The sequence below is a fragment of the Callithrix jacchus genome, chromosome 11, assembly GCF_049354715.1.
Source record: "Callithrix jacchus isolate 240 chromosome 11, calJac240_pri, whole genome shotgun sequence".
NCBI lineage: Eukaryota > Metazoa > Chordata > Mammalia > Primates > Cebidae > Callithrix > Callithrix jacchus.
In genome coordinates, this window is record NC_133512.1 from 105,522,803 (window position 1) to 105,541,984 (window position 19,182).

A 19,182-nucleotide genomic window follows, 5' to 3' on the forward strand; every position below is an offset into this window, starting at 1 on the left:
GGTGGGGGAGGGGAGGGTGACGAGTTCTGAGAGGGAGGTCCGCGTGTCCGCTGAATGCCTATTTTTTAATTTTTAAATCAATTCCCAAATGCTTGAAAGTATAGAGAAGCTTTCAATTACAGGCTATGGTCGGCTGAATAATGCTTCTCACCAAATGATATTCAGATCCTAATCTTCAGAAACCGAATATATGGCACTCAAAAGGTATTTGTACCTTGTATGGCAAAAAAAGGACTTTGAAAATATGATTACATTAAGGCTTTTGATATGGGGAGATTATCTTGGAATATACTGATGGCCTCTCTACATCTGGTAGTACTTCTTGCCTTAAAGTCTGCTCTTTCTAATATTGCATACACCTCCAGGTTTCTTAAGCTTTCTGTTTTAATAACTTTTTTCATCATTGTAATTTCAATCTGTCTTTAATTTAAAGTGTATCACACGTAGACATCATAGAATTGGTCTGACAGTGTCTGATTTTTGATTGTAGTATTTAGTCCATTTACATGGAATATTAACTCTTGATACTTTTATTTAGGTACACCATTTCCTATCTCTTTAAATTTGTCCCTTCTATATTTTTTCTTCTATTTTTCCTTTCCTATTACCTTCTAGATTAATACTTTTAAGTTTTAATTGTAATTCCTTCATTGACACATTGGATGTACCTTTTTGATTATAGTGTTTATTATTGGGATTATAATATGCACCATTAAATAGTCACAGTCTATTAGAGTTGATGCTGCAACACTGTACATAAAATGTAAGAGCCTTGAAAAAGTACACTTATATTTGTGCTCCTGTCCATTAGACCATTATCATACATATTAAATCTATAGATGCTCTAGCCCCCAGAATATAGGATTATAACTTTTTATTTAAAGATTCATATGTGTATTAAAAGAATTATTAGAAGAAAAAATATTTTTTGCTACTGGTGTGTGAGAATCTACATATATAACAGTAAGGTCTCCTTTATTGACTATGTTCAATCTTTTTATCCTTACTTTTTGCCTACTTGTCCTAAGGACTGAGAATAGTATTAAAGTCTCTCAGTGTTTTGGATGTATTTATTTCTCCTTTCACCTCATGTAGTTTCTGTTTTATGAAGGCAATTTGTTACATGATGCACAGACATACATGTATGACCCTACTGAAATTGGGCATTTAGAATTAAAAATCTTTTCACAGTTATCATTTTTGTACTGAAATCTTCCTCATTTGATATTAAAATATGACTGTGTTTATCAACTGTTCTTTTGAAAAATATTTTCTCAGTCATCCGTTGTCTCCCTCTTTGCTAATTAAAGGAAATAATTAGGAAAATAAATTGTTCTCTTGCTTATTGGTTCTAATAACAAATCTGATATACTGGCATAATTTATATTACTTGTACGTGGTATTTTATATTCCTGGAATTTTGTCTTCACTTTCAAAGTCTAACGGTTTTGTCACAGGTGTATCTGTTCTAGGTCACTTTCCCAGATACATACTGAAACTTTTCATTATGCATATTCAAAACAATCTTCATTTCAAGATGGCTATCAAACATACTGTTAAATATTATATTTTTTCATTGTATTGCTTTTGTTCTTTATAAATCCCAAATATATATAATGAATCTACTTAGCCTACCTCAATCTCTTTAATTTTGCCTATTTTTCTCTAATATTTTATACCCCTTTAGTTATTTCAAATTCATTATGTAGCTATTTCTATTTCTTTGCTTAATAGCTCTTATTTTTTTTTTATTGGATTTTAGGTTTTGGGGTACATGAGCAGAGCATGCAAGACAGTTGCGTAGGTACACACATGGCAGTGTGCTTTGCTTCCCTTCTCCCCTTCACCCACATTTGGCATTTCTCCCCAGGATATCCGTCCCCACCTCCCCCTCCCACTGGCCCTCCCATTCTCCCCCCAATACACCCCAGTGTTTAGTACTCCCCTTTCTGTGTCCATGTGTTCTCATTTTTCATCACCCGCCTATGAGTGAGAATATGCGGTGTTTCATTTTCTGTTGTTGTGTCAGTTTGCTGAGGATGATGTTCTCCAGATTCATCCATGTCCCTACAAACGACACAAACTCATCATTTCTGATTGCTGCATAATATTCCATGGTGTATATGTGCCACATTTTTCCAATCCAGTCTATTATCAATGGGCATTTGGGTTGATTCCAGGTCTTTGCTATTGTAAACAGTGCTGCAATGAACATTTGTGTACATGTATCCTTATAGTAGAACGATTTATAGTCCTTTGGATATATGCCCAGTAATGGGATTGCTGGGTCAAATGGAATTTCTATTTCTAAGGCCTTGAGGAATCGCCACACTGTCTTCCACAATGGTTGAACTAATTTACACTCCCACCAACAGTGTAAAAGTGTTCCTTTTTCTCCACATCCTCTCCAGCATCTGTTCTCTCCAGATTTTTTAATGATCGCCATTCTAACTGGCGTGAGATGGTATCTCAATGTGGTTTTGATTTGCATCTCTCTGATGACCAGTGACGATGAGCATTTTTTCATATGATTGTTGGCCTCACATATGTCTTCTTTCATAAAGTGTCTGTTCATATCTTTTGCCCACTTTTGAATGGGCTTGTTTGTTTTTTTCCTGTAAATCTGTTTGAGTTCTTTGTAAATTCTGGATATCAGCCCTTTGTCAGATGGGTAAACTGCAAAAATTTTTTCCCATTCTGTTTGTTGCCGATCCATTCTAGTGACTGTTTCTTTTGCCGTGCAGAAGTTGTGGATAGGTCCGATTTGTCTATTTTGGCTTTTGTTGCCAATGCTTTTGGTGTTTTGGTCATGAAGGCCTTGCCTACTCCTATGTCCTGGATAGTTTTGCCTAGATTTCCTTCTAGGGTTTTTATTGTGCCAGGTCTTATGTTTAAGTCTTTAATCCATCTGGAGTTAATTTTAGTGTAAGGTGTTAGGAAGGGGTCCAGTTTCTGCTTTCTGCACATGGCTAGCCAGTTTTCCCAACACCATTTGTTAAACAGGGAATCCTTTCCCCATTGCTTGTTTTGTCAGGTTTATCAAAGATTGTATAGTTGTATGTATGTTGTGTTGCCTCCGGTGCCTCTGTTTTGTTCCATTGGTCTATATCTGTTTTGGTACCAGTACCATGCTGTTTTGATTACTGTAGCCTTGTAGTATAGTTTGAAATCCGGTAGTGTGATGCCCCCCGCTGTGTTCTTTTTGCTTAGAATTGACTTGGCTATGCGGGCTCTCTTTTGGTTCCATATGAAGTTCATGGTGGTTTTTTCCAGTTCTGTGAAGAAAGTCAATGGTAGCTTGATGGGGATAGCGTTGATTCTGTAAATTACTTTGGGCAGTATAGCCATTTTCACGATATTAATTCTTCCTAACCATGAACATGGAATGTTTCTCCACCTGTTTGTGTCCTCTCTTATTTCGTTGAGCAGTGGTTTGTAGTTCTCCTTGAAGAGGTCCCTTATGTTCCTTGTGAGTTGTATTCCAAGGTATTTTATTCTTTTTGTAGCAATTGTGAATGGCAGTTCGTTCTTGATTTGGCTTTCTTTAAGTCTGTTATTGGTGTAGACGAATGCTTGTGATTTTTGCACATTGATTTTATATCCTGAGACTTTGCTGAAGTTGCTTATCAGTTTCAGGAGTTTCTGGGCTGAGGTGATGGGGTCTTCTAGGTATACTATCATGTCGTCTGCAAATAGAGACAATTTGGCTTCCACCTTTCCTATTTGAATACCCTTTATTTCTTTTCTTGCCTGATTGCTCTGGCTAGAACTTCCAGAACTATATTGAATAGGAGTGGTGAGAGAGGGCATCCTTGTCTAGTGCCAGATTTCAAAGGGAATGCTTCCAGTTTTTGCCCATTCAGTATGATATTGGCTGTTGGTTTGTCATAAATAGTTTTTATTACTTTGAGATACGTTCCATCCATACCGAGTTTATTGAGGGTTTTTAGCATAAAGGGCTGTTGAATTTTGTCAAATGCCTTCTCTGCGTCAATTGACATAATCATGTGGTTTTTGGTTTTGGTTCTGTTTATGTGGTGAATTACATTTATAGACTTGCGTATGTTGAACCAGCCTTGCATCCCCGGGATGAATCCTACTTGATCATGATGAATAAGTTTTTTGATTTGCTGTTGCAATCAGCTTACCAATATTTTATTGAAGATTTTTGCATCTATGTTCATCATGGATATTGGCCTGAAGTTTTCTTTTCTTGTTGGGTCTCTGCCAGGTTTTGGTATCAGAATGATGTTGGTCTCGTAAAATGATTTGGGAAGGCTTCCCTCTTTTTGGATTGTTTGGAATAGTTTTAGAAGGAATGGTACCAGCTCCTCTTTGTGTGTCTGGTAGAATTCGGCTGTGAACCCGTCTGGACCTGGGCTTTTTTTGTGTGGTAGGCTCTTAATTGCTGCCTCGACTTCTGACCTTGTTATTGGTCTATTCATAGTTTCAACTTCCTCCTGGTTTAGGTTTGGGAGGACACAGGAGTCCAGGAATTTATCCATTTCTTCCAGGTTTACTAGTTTATGTGCATAGAGTTGTTTGTAATATTCTCTGATGATGGTTTGAATTTCTGTGGAATCTGTGGTGATTTCCCCTTTATCATTTTTTATTGCATCTATTTGGTTGTTCTCTCTCTTATTTTTAATCAATCTCGCTAGTGGTCTGTCTATTTTGTTGATCTTTTCAAAAAACCAGCTCTTGGATTTATTGATTTTTTGAAGGGGTTTTCGTGTCTCAATCTCCTTCAGTTCAGCTCTGATCTTAGTAATTTCTTGTCTTCTGCTGGGTTTTGAGTTTTTTTGATCTTGCTCCTCTAGCTCTTTCAATTTTGACGATAGGGTGTCAATTTTGGATCTCTCCATTCTCCTCATATGGGCACTTATTGCTATATACTTTCCTCTAGAGACTGCTTTAAATGGTCCCAGCGGTTCTGGCATGTTGTGTCTTCGTTCTCATTGGTTTCAAAGAACTTCTTTATTTCTGTCTTCATTTCATTGTTTACCCAGTCAACATTCAAGAGCCAGTTGTTCAGTTTCCATGAAGCTGTGCGGTTCTGGGTTGGTTTCTGTATTCTGAGTTCTAACTTGATTGCACTATGGTCTGAGAGGCTGTTTGTTATGATTTCAGTTGTTTTGCATTTGTTGAGCAGTGCTTTACTTCCAATTATGTGGTCAATTTTAGAGTAGGTGTGATGTGGTGCTGAGAAGAATGTGTATTCTGTGTATTTGGGGTGGAGAGTTCTGTAAATGTCTATCAGGTTTGCTTGCTCCAGGTCTGAGTTCAAGCCCTGGCTATCCTTGTTGATTTTCTGTCTGGTTGATCTGTCTAATATTGACAGTGGAGTGTTAAAGTCTCCCACTATTATTGTGTGGGAGTCTAAGTCTCTTTGTAAGTCATTAAGAACTTGCCTTATGTATCTGGGTGCTCCTGCATTGGGTCCATATATGTTCAGGATCGTTAGCTCTTCTTGTTGTATCGATCCTTTTTACCATTATATAATGGCCTTCTTTGTCTCTTTTGATCTTTGTTGCTTTAAAGTCTATTTTATCAGACATGAGATTTGCAACTCCTGCTTTTTTTTTGCTCTCCATTTGCTTGGTAAATCTTCCTCCATCCCTTTATTTTGAGCCTTTGTGTATCCTTGCATGTGAGATGGGTTTCCTGGATACAGCACACTGATGGGTTTTGGATTTTTATCCAATTTGCCAGTCTGTGTCTTTTGATTTGGAGCATTTAGTCCATTTACATTTAGGGTTAAAATTGTTATGTGTGAATTTGATACTGCCATTTTGATGCTAAGTTGCTGTTTTGCCTGTTAGTTGTTGTAGATTCTTCATTATGTTGATGCTCTTTAGCATTTAGTGTGATTTTGGAATGGCTGGTACTGGTTGTTCCTTTCTATGTGTAGTGCCTCTTTTAGGAGCTCTTGTAAAGCAGACCTGGTGGTGACAAAATCTCTGAGTACTTGCTTGTTCACAAAGGATTTTATTTTTCCTTCACTTCTGAAGCTCAGTTTGGCTGGATATGAAATTCTGGGTTGAAAGTTCTTTTCTTTAAGAATGTTGAATATTGGCCCCCACTCTCTTCTGGCTTGTAGTGTTTCTGCCGAGAGATCTGCTGTGAGTCTGATGGGCTTCCCTTTGTGGGTGACCCGACCTTTCTCTCTGGCTGCCCTTAGTCTTTTCTCCTTCATTTCTACCTTGTTGAATCTGACGATTATGCGCCTTGGGGTTGCTCTTCTTGTAGAATATCTTTGTGGTATTCTCTGTATTTCCTGCATTTGAGTGTTGGCCTGTCTTGCTAGGTGGGGGAAATTTTCCTGGATGATGTCCTGAAGAGTATTTTCCAGCTTGGATTCATTCTCTTTGTCCCCTTCTGGTACACCTATCAAACGTAGGTTAGGTCTTTTCACATAGTCCCACATTTCTTGGAGACTGTTCATTCCTTTTTGCACTTTTTTCTCTAATCTTGGTTTCTCGTTTTATTTCATTGAGTTGGTCTTCGACTTCAGATATTCTTTCTTCTGCTTGGTCAATTCGGCTATTAAAGCTTGTGCATGCTTCGCGAAGTTCTCGTATTGTGTTTTTCAGCTCCTTTAATTCATTCATATTCCTCTCTAAGTTATCCATTCTTGTTATCATTTCCTCAAATCTTTTTTCATATCTTTTTTCAAGTTCCTTAGTTTCTTTGCATTGATTTAATACATGTTCTTTTAGCTCACAAAAGTTTCTCATTATCCACCTTCTGAAGTCTAATTCTGTCATTTTGTCACAGTCATTCTCCGTCCAGCTTTGTTCCCGTGCTGGTGAGGAGTTTTGGTCCTTTCTAGGAGGCGAAGTGTTCTGGTTTCGGGTGTTTTCCTCCTTTTTGCACTGGTTTCTTCCCATCTTTGTGGATTTATCTGCTTGTCATCTGTGCAGTTGCTGACTTTTCGATTGGGTCTCTGAGTGGACACCCAGATTGTTGATGATGAAGTATTTCTGTTACTTGGTTTTCCTTCTACCAGTCTAGCCCCTTCACTGTACGACTGCTGAGGTCCACTCCAGGCCCTGCTTGTCTGGGGTGCACCTCTAGCAGCTGTGGCACAGTGAGGGATGCTACCAGTTTCTTTTTCTGCTATCTTTGTCCCAGGATGATGCCTGCCAAATGTCAGTCTTTTGGCTATAGAGGGGTCAGGGCACTGCTTGAGGAGACAGTCTGTACTTTATAGGAGCTCAGTTGCTGAGCTGTGAGCTCTGTTGTTCATTCAGGGCTGTTAGGCTGCTATGTTTGATTCTGCTGCAACAGAGCTCATTAAAAAAACCTTTTTTTCTCAAATGCTCTGTGTTGGGGGGTTTGAGCTTTATTTTTGGATGTCTGTTGAGGTGTCCTGCCCAGCTAGGAGGCAGACTAGCCACTGTTTGCCTGCCGACGCTCCACCCTGCTGTTGTGTGGTTCGCCCTGTTGCTGCAGGCTCTGCTGTTCTGCTGCGGTCTCCGCCACTGGCTCCGCCCTGCAGTGGAGTCTCTCTGTTGTAGCAGGTTGCCTCGGCAACAGCAGGCTGTGTCAGCAGTGGGCGTGTATCTCAGTTTGGGCGGGTTGCCTTAGTAATGGTGGACGCCCCTCCCCCACAGAGCATCTTGGACCGTCTGCACAGGGAGCATTTGAAATCGCGGTTTTGTTCATCCCACTGGGCTACCCCAAAACGCTCTGTCCCTGCAATCCCCTGGGCTGGCCCACTGTCCAAGTCTCGTTCGGTCTCATGTCCAGCCCTCTCAAGTCTCAGGTTGCCGGTTCAACAGGGCACCCAGACAAGCGCGCCCTGTAGGGAGCGCTGGGTAGGGCCGGCTGCCGCCACCCCGGCTGCCAGCTTCGCCAGGCAGAGGTACTGCCTGGCATCCCGCGTCTCCTTTATACTTGGGAATTTCCCCGTTCTGTGGGCAACAAAGATCAGTCTGGAATTGCAGCTCCGACTCACCTCTCCACAGATTCAATGAGAGCTCCAATCCTGGGTTGTTCTCACAGCGCCATCTTGAGTCCTCCCCCTCAATAGCTCTTATTTTACTTTCAGTCTAATATACTCTTTTTTTGGGAACTTGCAATTTTTTTATTTCTTCAATGATTTTGTTTTTTTCTTTTCAAAATTTATTTAACTCTTATTTTACATCTTACTCCTTTCAATCCATTACTGTTTGTTGTTATATTGGTAAATAAATAAGGCAGAGACAGTGGCAGATTATACTACTTAGATATATGCAACACCTGAGAATTTCAAGAACGCATAAGAAATAATAAAGCTTTATGCAATAGAAAATAATTAAAATGGATATTACCTTATCAATCCGCTTTAGATGAAGAATAAATATCTATTAATCAACTTGGCAGGAATAAATATTCTGATGTAAAGGTCATTCTTGTATGATGTTGTAAATATTTCTCAAGAGAGTCAGTGACCTCCCCTCCCTGGTTTTTCTTTCAGCTACTCACCTATTTTGATCTTTTATCTGTGATTAGCCACAATACATTCTCCTTAATTCTTCTCCTATATTCAGATGGGCATCCAATTCTAGTGCTTCAAATATTCCTATAATCCCCACTTAATAGAGATATCCTTGAGTACTCCCCAAGCTCATCTATTTAAAAATCAGTAGTGAAAATAAAATTGGGTGAAGATGATTTTTATTTGGAATATAACAAAATTCTACTATAATAAAAGATATGAACACCCATGACACACACCTTAAACTACATATATATACACACACACCCCAACTTTGTATATATATAAACATATATATACATAAATATATATGACCTCTAGGCATGCTGACCTCTGTCATGGATACAGTTTAGAGAACGTTTCTGGGTGATTTTGATCTATCTTAGACACTTATCATCACTTTGCAGAAAGTCTACCCAACACTTCAACTTTTTAAGTTGATTTTCCATAAATATAAAATATAATTGGGGCCTATATCCCTCTCCACATGCTAATGACTTAGATAAGAAATTTCTCTTTCTTCTACCTTCACCTTATTTCAAACTTATAATCTTTCATCAAGACCCATTTAATTGCCACCTACTTAAGGACATTTCCTTGACTGTCTCAGAATTAGAAACTTTGCTCTTATATTCCCAATGTGATAGTGAATGTTATGTGTCAACTCAAGTAGGCCATAGGGTGTCTGGAGCAAATATTTCTGGATGTGTCTGGGAGGAGCTTTCCAAACGACATTACTGTTTGAATTGGTGGACTCAGTAGACTACCCTCCCTAATGTGAACAAGCATCATCCAATCCACTGAGAATAGAACAAAAAGTGGAGGGAAGGAGAAATTCACTTCTTTTTTTCAAGCCTCATTGCTTGAGCTGTGACATCTCATCTTCTTCTGACCTTAGACTGGGATTTACACCATCAGCTCACCTGGTCCTCTGGCCTTCAGACTTGAACTGAATTACACTATTGTCTTTCCTGGGTCTCCAGCTTTCAGTTGGCAGCTCTTGGAATTTCTCAGCCTCCATAATTGTGTGAGCCAATTTTTCACTTATATAGAATAGATATGGATAGCTATGTATCTTTATCCTATTCTGTTGCTCTGGAGAACTCTCACTAATACACCACAGCACTTGTACATTATTAATCATGAATTATTTAACCCACTGTACTATAATTATTTATATATTTATCTGCCTCTTACAATTAAGATTGAGCTCCTTGAGTGCTGGAATTATGTCTTACTGTATCTTCTCTCCATTGCAAAGAAGGATAACTAGCCCTTGGTAGGCATTCAATAAATGTTAGTAAATTTTGTATTTATAGTTTAAAAACATGTAAAGTAATTTACTTGACTTGGAGAAAAAGAAATACCATAAACATAATTTAACTGAAGTTTAATCAACGTATTTTTAAATGTTACTTTTTTAAAAGAATAACTAGATGATAGTATCATTAATTAGATGTGCCCTGATGTGTATAAATGACTCCAAACAGGTGCTGACTGATGGCTCACTATAAGATAAAGTGAAATTTCTAATAAGGGTTCCAGAGCTAATACTTCAGTCCCATACTATTAGTATGATTAGGGGTAACATTTATAATATATAGTCATCAGTCTTATCAGAGAGAAAGGATAATTGAGAAAAAAATCATTCCTAGAAAGTTAAGATCATATCTTGAATGGGAAATACTGAAAATAGGTCTGAGTCTTGTGGATCAGAGCACTGACTATTGAAGATCAAAAAATAGAAAGGTATGCCTATATACAGGGGAATAGGGGCATCCATCTATTAAAAGCATACTCTTTTGGAGGTGGGAGGCAATTTGAAGTGGGAGGCAAATCTTAGAGCCTTGAGGATGAAGTGGAAGCAAGAGGCAAAACTTAGGGTCTTAACAAAAACATGAGTATCAAAAACAAGTACCAACTCATCCAATCCCAAAATAGCACCATTTACTACAGAAAATGCACAACATGTCTAGTAGCAGAAAGCATTAACAACTATAGGATGAAACATAGTAAACCATTCACACAAGATGACTCACTTCATACAAACAAGTTTTCTTGCTGTATCAGGAAACCTCCAAAAACTTTGAAGCAACAGAAAATAATGAACATACATATAATGCTTCTAAAACAACAAAATGAAATGGTAAAATAAAATTTTCAGCTGAGAAAAATATTATCCAAATATTTACAAAATTGAGGTCTTCCCCAATAGTCTTTTATAAAATAAGTCCCCAACATGAATTAGCCACAACTAAAAGGCATTTATGAATAGGAAACAACACTGGAAATCAGAATTTTTTAAAAACTTAGAATAGAAGTGCACAAAAATAGCAACAGATAAAAAAACTCAAGTAAATTTGATAAAGAAATGTTAAAATCTGTCAAAAATATTTCAGAAGTAAATATTAAATTACAAGGTGCCCAAAGAGGACTATATTTGAGTGAAATATAGTAAATGGCATTGAGAAGAAGAATGAACAAAGCCAAAAAATTAAATTAAATTAAAAGATAGGAAGCATGTAGAGGGAACTTCATAAATTAAAACAAACTTAAAACACAAAATATAATACATGAACCTTGATAGGATCCTTGATTTTTAAAAAACCATAAATATTTTCCAAATGGGAAAATATTTGGAAATTGAAATATAAAGTATACCTTTTTATTATTGAAGTTATTAATTTTCTTATGTGGGATGACAATAATATTATCATATAGGAGAATTCAGTGTCTTCTCAATGTCAGAAATATAATAGATAGTTAATATCTGACATTCCTTTACTAATCATGATGCAAATGAATTAAGAACATGGGAAGGACACTGATTCACCAGATTAAATCTCTACAAGCCATCTTAGACTACGTAGGCAGAGGAGTAGTGAACAGGCTACATAAGGAGTCTCCAGCTGTGTTCACTATCAATGAGTCATATAAGAAATTTAAGTCAACTCTGATCTTTGGATTTTAAAAGAGACACCATAAAATTAGTGGGCATCTACAGATGGGCAGTCTGGATGTTAAAAGGTCAAGATTCCATACTGATTACTGGGATTGAAATATTTTGTACAGAAATTTTAATATCTAAGTGGGAAGACACTTTTAAAAGCCAGTCCACGGAACTCAAAAAGGCAGAATTGGACAACAGGAGGAAGTTACATTTAGTTCGATTAATTGATTAAATTTAAACAGTTGAATTCCTAAAGTTGTGTTTTCACCATTCCTAGAGATGCTCGTGTTTCAATGTCCACCAAGTAATAATGTTATAAAGAAGGATTCCTGCACCTAGTGGCAGATGGATTTGAATGCCCTCCTCTGTGCTTTTTAATCTGTGGGTCTCAGACTCAGTTGCATCACTCTCTTATGTGGGATTGTGATTCTTAGACACTACTGTGCCATATATCATAATCCCAGGATTCCATCTAGCAAGCCAGATTTCACATTTGACCTATTATGCAAACACCACCCCAGAGTTTCTCAAATGACTAAATACACTCATGGTCCCTGACCAATGAAGAGAAATTTAAGGGGATCAAAGAATCTAAGAATCAGTCTCACCAGAACAGATGTTCTCCCAATCTCCAACATATCCTCCTTTACAAGTCTCAAGAGGTTAAAGAAGCTGAACCATTTGTATCAGGATGATGCTGGCCTCATAGAATGAGTTAGGAAAATGTCCCTCCTCCTCAGTTTTTTGGAATCATTTCAGTAGGAGTGGCACCAACACTTCTTTATACATCTAGTAGAATTTGACTGTGAATCCATCTGGCCCTGGGATTTTTTCTTGGTTAGCAGGCTTTTTATTACTGATTCAATTTCAGAACTTATTATTGATCTGTTCAGGGATTGAACTGCTTACTGAAAGCTGAACCTCTTGGTCTGGCTTACCTAGCATGTTAAAATAAAACTCAGGTTAAGATTTTTAGGGAATAATTCTTAGCCCTTTTCTCCAGAAATAGGATTTCTAAAAATAGTGACCAAGAGAAAGGTCTTTAGAAAATTAATGAAAAATACTTCATAAAATATTCCTTTATGTCCTAAGAATAGAAAAAGGTCTGCCTGTTAGTTCCCTAATATATTTTATTTTACATTAGTCTATATATGAGATAGGGTTGTTCCCATGTAATGTAGGTGATAATGGACCAAATGTTTATCCTAAACCAAGTTCCCAAAACCCAGACGTCAATACTTTATTATTCAGAAAGGGAGAGAAAAAAAAGAAAAGATAATGTTTTCTTGTTGATTTCTGACGGAGGGGTATGATTAAGAGGTTGGAAGAGTTGCAGAAGTCTCTTAAGAGAAAAATCTGCCTGATATTGTGCCCTGATACGTAAGTAGAAACCTAGTGAAGGTGTGGGCCCTCTAAAAAGGAGATAATTGCTTTAATTCCTTACAAAGTTTTCAAGGTGGTGAAATAATTAGTCCCTTGTGAGTGAGTCAATGCAGAGAAACTTTCAGGTTGAAAAAAAAAAAATGATTTCCTGATTTAGAGATGCTTTCCAACATTTACAGATACTCAAAGATGGAGAGATTTCCACTTACATTCTGGTGGCATTTGGAGTTGATCTTTAATTAAGGGCTTAACAGCTATCTATTACCTAGAGTTTAATATCTACAGCTTGCATTCCTGTGATACACTAGGTGTGTACATGCATGCAAGCATGCACACAAATACCTGCATCTGCCCGACCTCTCCATTTGTCATCCCAGCACCAGCAGCCTTGGATCAGTGGGTGCCCTGCATTGCGGATATTCATGTTGCAATTATAAGGATGCTGCTCCTCTGCTAATAGTGTCAATGGCACTGACATCAAGGCCAAAGATGCTGGAAGATCTGCTGCATCAAAACTTGGAGGTAAACAAAGAAAGAGGAGGACAGATAATTTGAAAAGAAGGAATCTAACACAGGAGAGCTGTGAAGGGATGTCCCTGGCCAAGGCCTCTGTCCCACTTCTGGAGTGACTTACCTGGTTCCTTGTGCTATTTAGGGCCTATTTGTATCTATTCTTTTTCTACTTTCCTAATCCTGACCCCTTTGCCAGGCTCAATGTAGTCCAAGAAAACAGTGAATTTCCCAGAGCCATGTGATCTGAGCTATTCATACATGCATCCTCTGCCTATGACTCCCTATGTACCAGAATCTCAGAGGAGGCATTTCAAAATTTGCCCTTTCTCCATTACCCATCTCTTCCCACCAACATGCAGATCTAATTCATTCTCTCCCACTGGTCAAAATTAAACCACATTCACTGTGAGTGGCCTACAAACTCCCAGATAACCTAGTAAGTCCAGAACCAGAAGATGGTGTATCAAGCATCAGAGAGACTCAAGATTCCTAAAAAACAGATAGCTGACTCTTCTCCATGATGCAACAGTTAAGTTTCTAGGAAAATAAGAAATAAATAGACTGCTTTTAAAATTATGGGGGGAAAGGGTTCATTCTAGCCTTTACAACCTGGCAAGTATAATGCCAAAATAAAGCATCCAAGTATTCAAAAACGTAGCTCATATGAGTTTTCCCTTAGAAATATGCTGGAAGATCTGCTCCATCAAAACTTGGAAGTAAACAAAAAAAGAAGCAGAGAGATAATTTGGAAAGAAGAAATCCAGCAGAGCAGAACTGTGAAGGGATATCCCTGGACAAAGATTCTGTCCCAGGCCAACAGAGGACACAGCTAGAGCATTTGGAAAAAATACCAGTAGGTTTCAGATGTATGTAGAATCATCTTAGGTGAAAAGTTTGCAAATAGAAACAAGATTTTTTAAACAAAAAAAATTTTTATTGCATTTTAGGTTTTGGGGTACATGTGCAGAACATGCAAGATAGTTGCATAGGTATACACTTGGCAGTGTAATTTGCTGCCTTCCTCCCCTTCACCCACATCTGGCATTTCTCTCCAGGCTATCCCTCCCCAAATCCTCCCCCGCACTGTCCCTCCCCTATTCCCCCCAATAGACCCCAGTGTGTAGTGCTCCCCTCCCTGTGTCCATGTGGTCTCATTGTTCATCACCCGCCTATGAGTGAGAACATGCGGTATTTCATTTTCTGTTCTTGTGCCAGTTTGCTGAGAATGATGTTCTCCAGATTCATCCATGTCCCTACAAAGGACACGAACTCATCGTTTTTTATTGCTGCATAATATTCCATGGTGTATATGTGCCACATTTTCCCAGTCCAGTCTATCATCGATGGGCATTTGGGTTGGTTCCAGGTCTTTGCTATTGCAAACAGTGCTGCAATGAACATTCGTGTGCATGTGTCCTTACAGTAAACTAAACAAAAATTTTTACAGACACCTATTAACTATAGGAAAAACACATTTGAGAATTAAGAACTGTTTACACAAGCATATTACTACTAAATATGTACCAAAAGAAATAGTTGGATACTCTGAAGAGTAACACCATATGAGTAAAAAGAAAAAGGGCAACAGTCTGTCACCTTTCTATATCAGTTGCTTACAATTATTTGACAATTTTAAAAATATGCATGTATAACTTTGATTTTTAAAATATTTAAATTAAAAATGCAAATATAGCAAAAATATCCCAGTCAATGATGGAAGCACTGTTGAAAACATATATAGTTTTTGGCAAAAACTACTACAAATTCATTGTCATTTTTACATGAATTTTTGTAATAGCATTGGCATGCACTTAAAAGATTCAGATATGTTAGGCCTACATGGACTATTAACTGTCCATGTGGGTCCACGTTGTGGATCACAAAAGTTGAGAACTTTTGCCTACTTGTTAGCCTACATAAAAGCATTTGACATGGGGCATAGAAGATTATGACCTAAACAGAAAATGAAGAAGGAAATGTCTAAAAATATTTAACAGTGAACAATGTAGAAGGCAGATTCACTATATATGAGCTATATACATGCCTTCTAGTGTCTTTTATTTAAGCTGTTTACTTTTACTTTTAATTATAAGGGTTGAAATTAAAAATTATATAGTATTTGAGAATAAAAATATCCTGGCAGCACTTGTGCATGTGGAGACCCCAAGGCCAGAGTGATGTCTCTGATATACAGTCTATAATAAGCTGGTCACAGTTGCTAACAGCTAGTGGTGCAGCTGAGTGATACAGATGTAATATTCAAAACCAATATTGGCTCTTTGGATTGTATGTAGAGGGCCTAAAGGTGAATGAAGACTCTTAAATAATGATCTGTTCAATGTATGTGGCTTCTGAGGTGTTGTAAAGTCTGTTGGGCAGTTTTGTACGATGGTTTCATGACAATACAAATACACAAAATATAAAAGTTAGGTCACTAGTGCACACTGATGGAAGGCTCACAAGCAAGCCTGATACACAGGAGAGACAAATGTGCCTAAACTAAAAATAAGACATTGAGTACATGTCACTGAGACATGAAGGATGAGGTATTCACCTCTTACTACCAAAGAATTGCCACTCAAACATGTGATCAAGCTAAACATTTAAAATGATACATGAATTTAAGGAGCCCTGTTCTTTCAGATTGTAAGACATTTTGATGTTTCAAAAACGGTCTCAATTAAAATCCCAAAAAGATGTTTTGTAATGATTTACAAACTAATTCTAATATTTATATGGAAAGGTAGTGGTAAGAAAATAGCCAAAACCATTCTGAAAAAGAGAAATAAAATAATGTTTCTATTGTTTATTCAATCCTTTATATCATATTTATTAAATATCAGTATTTTATACTATAGGTTATAATCCAAACTATGTTATTAAATTTATTACTCAAATAATTCTAGATTTGGCTATTAGGAGCTGCTGTAAAGTAAATGCTTATATTCCTCCAAAAATTCAGATATTGAAACATAATGCCCAACACAATGATATTTGGAGGCGGGACTTTAGCAAGGTGATTAGGTAATGGCATGGAGGCCTCATAAATGTGATTAGTGCCCCTATTTAAAAGACCCCAGAGACCTCACTTGCATCTTCTGCTATCACCAGATACCAAATCTGTTAATGCCTTGATTTTAAACTTCCCAGCCTTAAGAGCTGTAAGAAGAAAATTTATGTTGTTTATCAGCCACACAGTCTATGGCATTCTTTTATAGCATCCCACAGGGACTAAGACATCCTTCAGGTTGGGTCCTGTATCCCTTTGATGTGCCCCATCCTTTTGCTTTTAAGAGTATTTCTATACTTTTTAACATTACAAGATGCCTCGGCCTTATCTTAGTCTTTCTTGCTCAGACTCTGAATCACCCATGTCTTCAAAGAGCACTGGTTGATTTTTTTCAACAATGTTACTACAGAATAAGATCCCAACAGGGGTATACAAGTAATTACAGACAGAGATAGGGAATACATGTTTATACATTAGCACACATTAACAGATATCCTTAATAATTTCCATATATATTATCTGAATCTATAGTAAGCTAAACATGAGCTCAAGTTGATGTCTTTGATTCTAATCCAATACCACATGATACATTGTATTCTTCTTCCCCTGCATCTCTGTAGCTCTTCTCTTCTAAGAAACCAGGCTCTCATCATCTACTATCCTTTTTTTTCTTACTGAACTCCAGTATACACCTACAGCAACTTCAGGATTGTTCGTAACCCTTTCTTCCACAAGAAACAATTTGAACAATTACAGTGCAGAGATTATGTTGTTATTTTTCTTTTAGTATTATCATTGTCTGTCAAAACGTTGTTTTCCAAAGTTGTATAAGGCAGTTCATATTCCCCACCCTCTTCAGTAAACTTATACCATACACAGATTTTTTGTCAGTCTGCATTCTATCTTAGGAGTCACCAAGTTCTTTCTGGATATTTTTAAATTTGCATATGTTAAAGTTAACTTTTTGTGCAGTAAAGTGCTATGAGTTTGACAAATGCATAATGGATCTGACAATCTCATACACATTAGTTCTATCACCCAAAAATCCCCCTGTACTTTCCTAGTAAAATGCTGCCCTCTTGTTTATCACAAAGACAGAAGTATCCACTTATCTTTTTTCCCTATTAGTTTCTTCTTTGTTACAGAATGTCATTAGAATTCAGTCATATATCAGAGTCTTTTGCTATAGCTTTTCACTTAGCAAAACACATTTGTGGTTCATGCATTTTGTTATGCGAATTATTAGCTCAATGGATCACAATTTGTTATCAATTTACCTACTGAGGACATTTTAATTGCTTCTAATTGCTGGTAAGTATAAATATATCTTCTGTAAACATTCATACATGGGTTTTGTGTGGATTTAAATTTTTACTTCACTTGGGTAAATACCTAGCAAGTACAATGGCTAGGTTGTATGGGAAGTCTGTCTAACTTTATAAGAAACATCTGAACTGCCTTCCCAAGTTGTCCAAACATTTTTCTAGGACAGCAATAAATGAGGCTGCTTCATGCCCCACATTTTTCCCAGCATTTGGAACTGACAATTTTTTTATTTTAGCTGTTAAAATAGGATTATAGTGGTATTTTGCTGTAGTTTCCTAATGACAATTTATGTTCAGCATGTTTTTAAAAGTCAATTTGCCATCCTTGTATTTTCTTTAGGATGTATCCATTCAGATCTTTTCTACGGTTTTTTATTGAGCTGTTTCTTTTCTTATTATTGAGTTTCTAGAGATGTTTTTATTCAGTTTATTCTGGATACAAGTTTTTCATCAGACATGAAATATTCAAATATTTGCTTTTAGTCAGTACCTTATCTTTTAAAAAAAATCTTTTATTTTTAGTTCAGGGTAGAAGTGCAGGTTTGCTACATAGGTAAACTTGTGAAATGAGAGTTTGTTCTACAGATTATTTGCCTTCACAGTGACTTGTGTAGAGCAAAAGTTTTCAGTTTTGACGGAGATCAATTTTTCTTTTTTTTCTTTCATTAATTGGGTTTTTAGTGTTTTATGTAAAAACCAACCACCAAACTCAAGGTCACATAGATTTTTCTCCTAGACATTCCATAATTTTGCATACATGTTTAAGTCATTTTATTTAATTTTTATGTAAGATATAAGTGAAATATTGGGAATCATTTTATTGCATAAAGATGTTGAACTCTTCCAGCACTAGTTTTTTAGAAAGGTTAACTTTTTTATTGAATTTCCTTTCCAATGTTGTTAAAAATAATGATAGTGGCTTAGGTCTATTTCTGGGCTCTCTATTCTCTTATCTTAATTTATGTATCTATCATTTCTCTAATATCACACTGACTTGATCATTGTAACATTACAGGAAGTCTTAAAATTAAGACTTCCTGGCATGTCTTCTGACTGTTTTTGTTTTTTGTTTTTCAAAATTATCTTGGCCTTTCTATTACCTTTGCCTCTCTATAAATCTTAGAATTATTTTGTCAACATCTACATAAAAGCTTGCTAGAATTTGATTCAAATTGCACTAAATCCATAGAACAAAATTGTAAAGAATTAACATCTTAACAATTTTGAATCTTTCAATCCATGAGTATGGTACATCTCTCCAATTATTTGGAGCTTCTTTGATTTATTTCACCAGTAATTTGTACATTTCTAATAATATCCTGAACTTATTTTGTTAGATTAATACAAAGTACTTCATTTATTTGGGTGCTGTAAAAAATGATATTAGTTTATACATTTCAGTTATAATTGTTCATTGCAGGTATATAAAAAAGCAATTGACTTTTGCATATTGACCTTATCTCTTTCAGCCTTGCTAAATCTCTTACTATTTCCAGGAAGTTTTTTTTTTTTGGTAGAA

The 19,182-nt window shown here is 36.7% G+C and overlaps 1 long non-coding RNA gene across 1 annotated transcript; it reads left to right on the plus strand.

Moving 5' to 3' along the window:
* The first annotated feature begins 3 nt into the window (after positions 1-3).
* Positions 4-14,233, plus strand: LOC144578286 (uncharacterized). The gene is made up of 4 exons (XR_013523766.1): positions 4-204; positions 9,381-9,509; positions 13,124-13,337; positions 14,008-14,233. It is a non-coding gene; the product is annotated as an uncharacterized LOC144578286 (long non-coding RNA).
* The last annotated feature ends 4,949 nt before the right edge of the window (positions 14,234-19,182 follow it).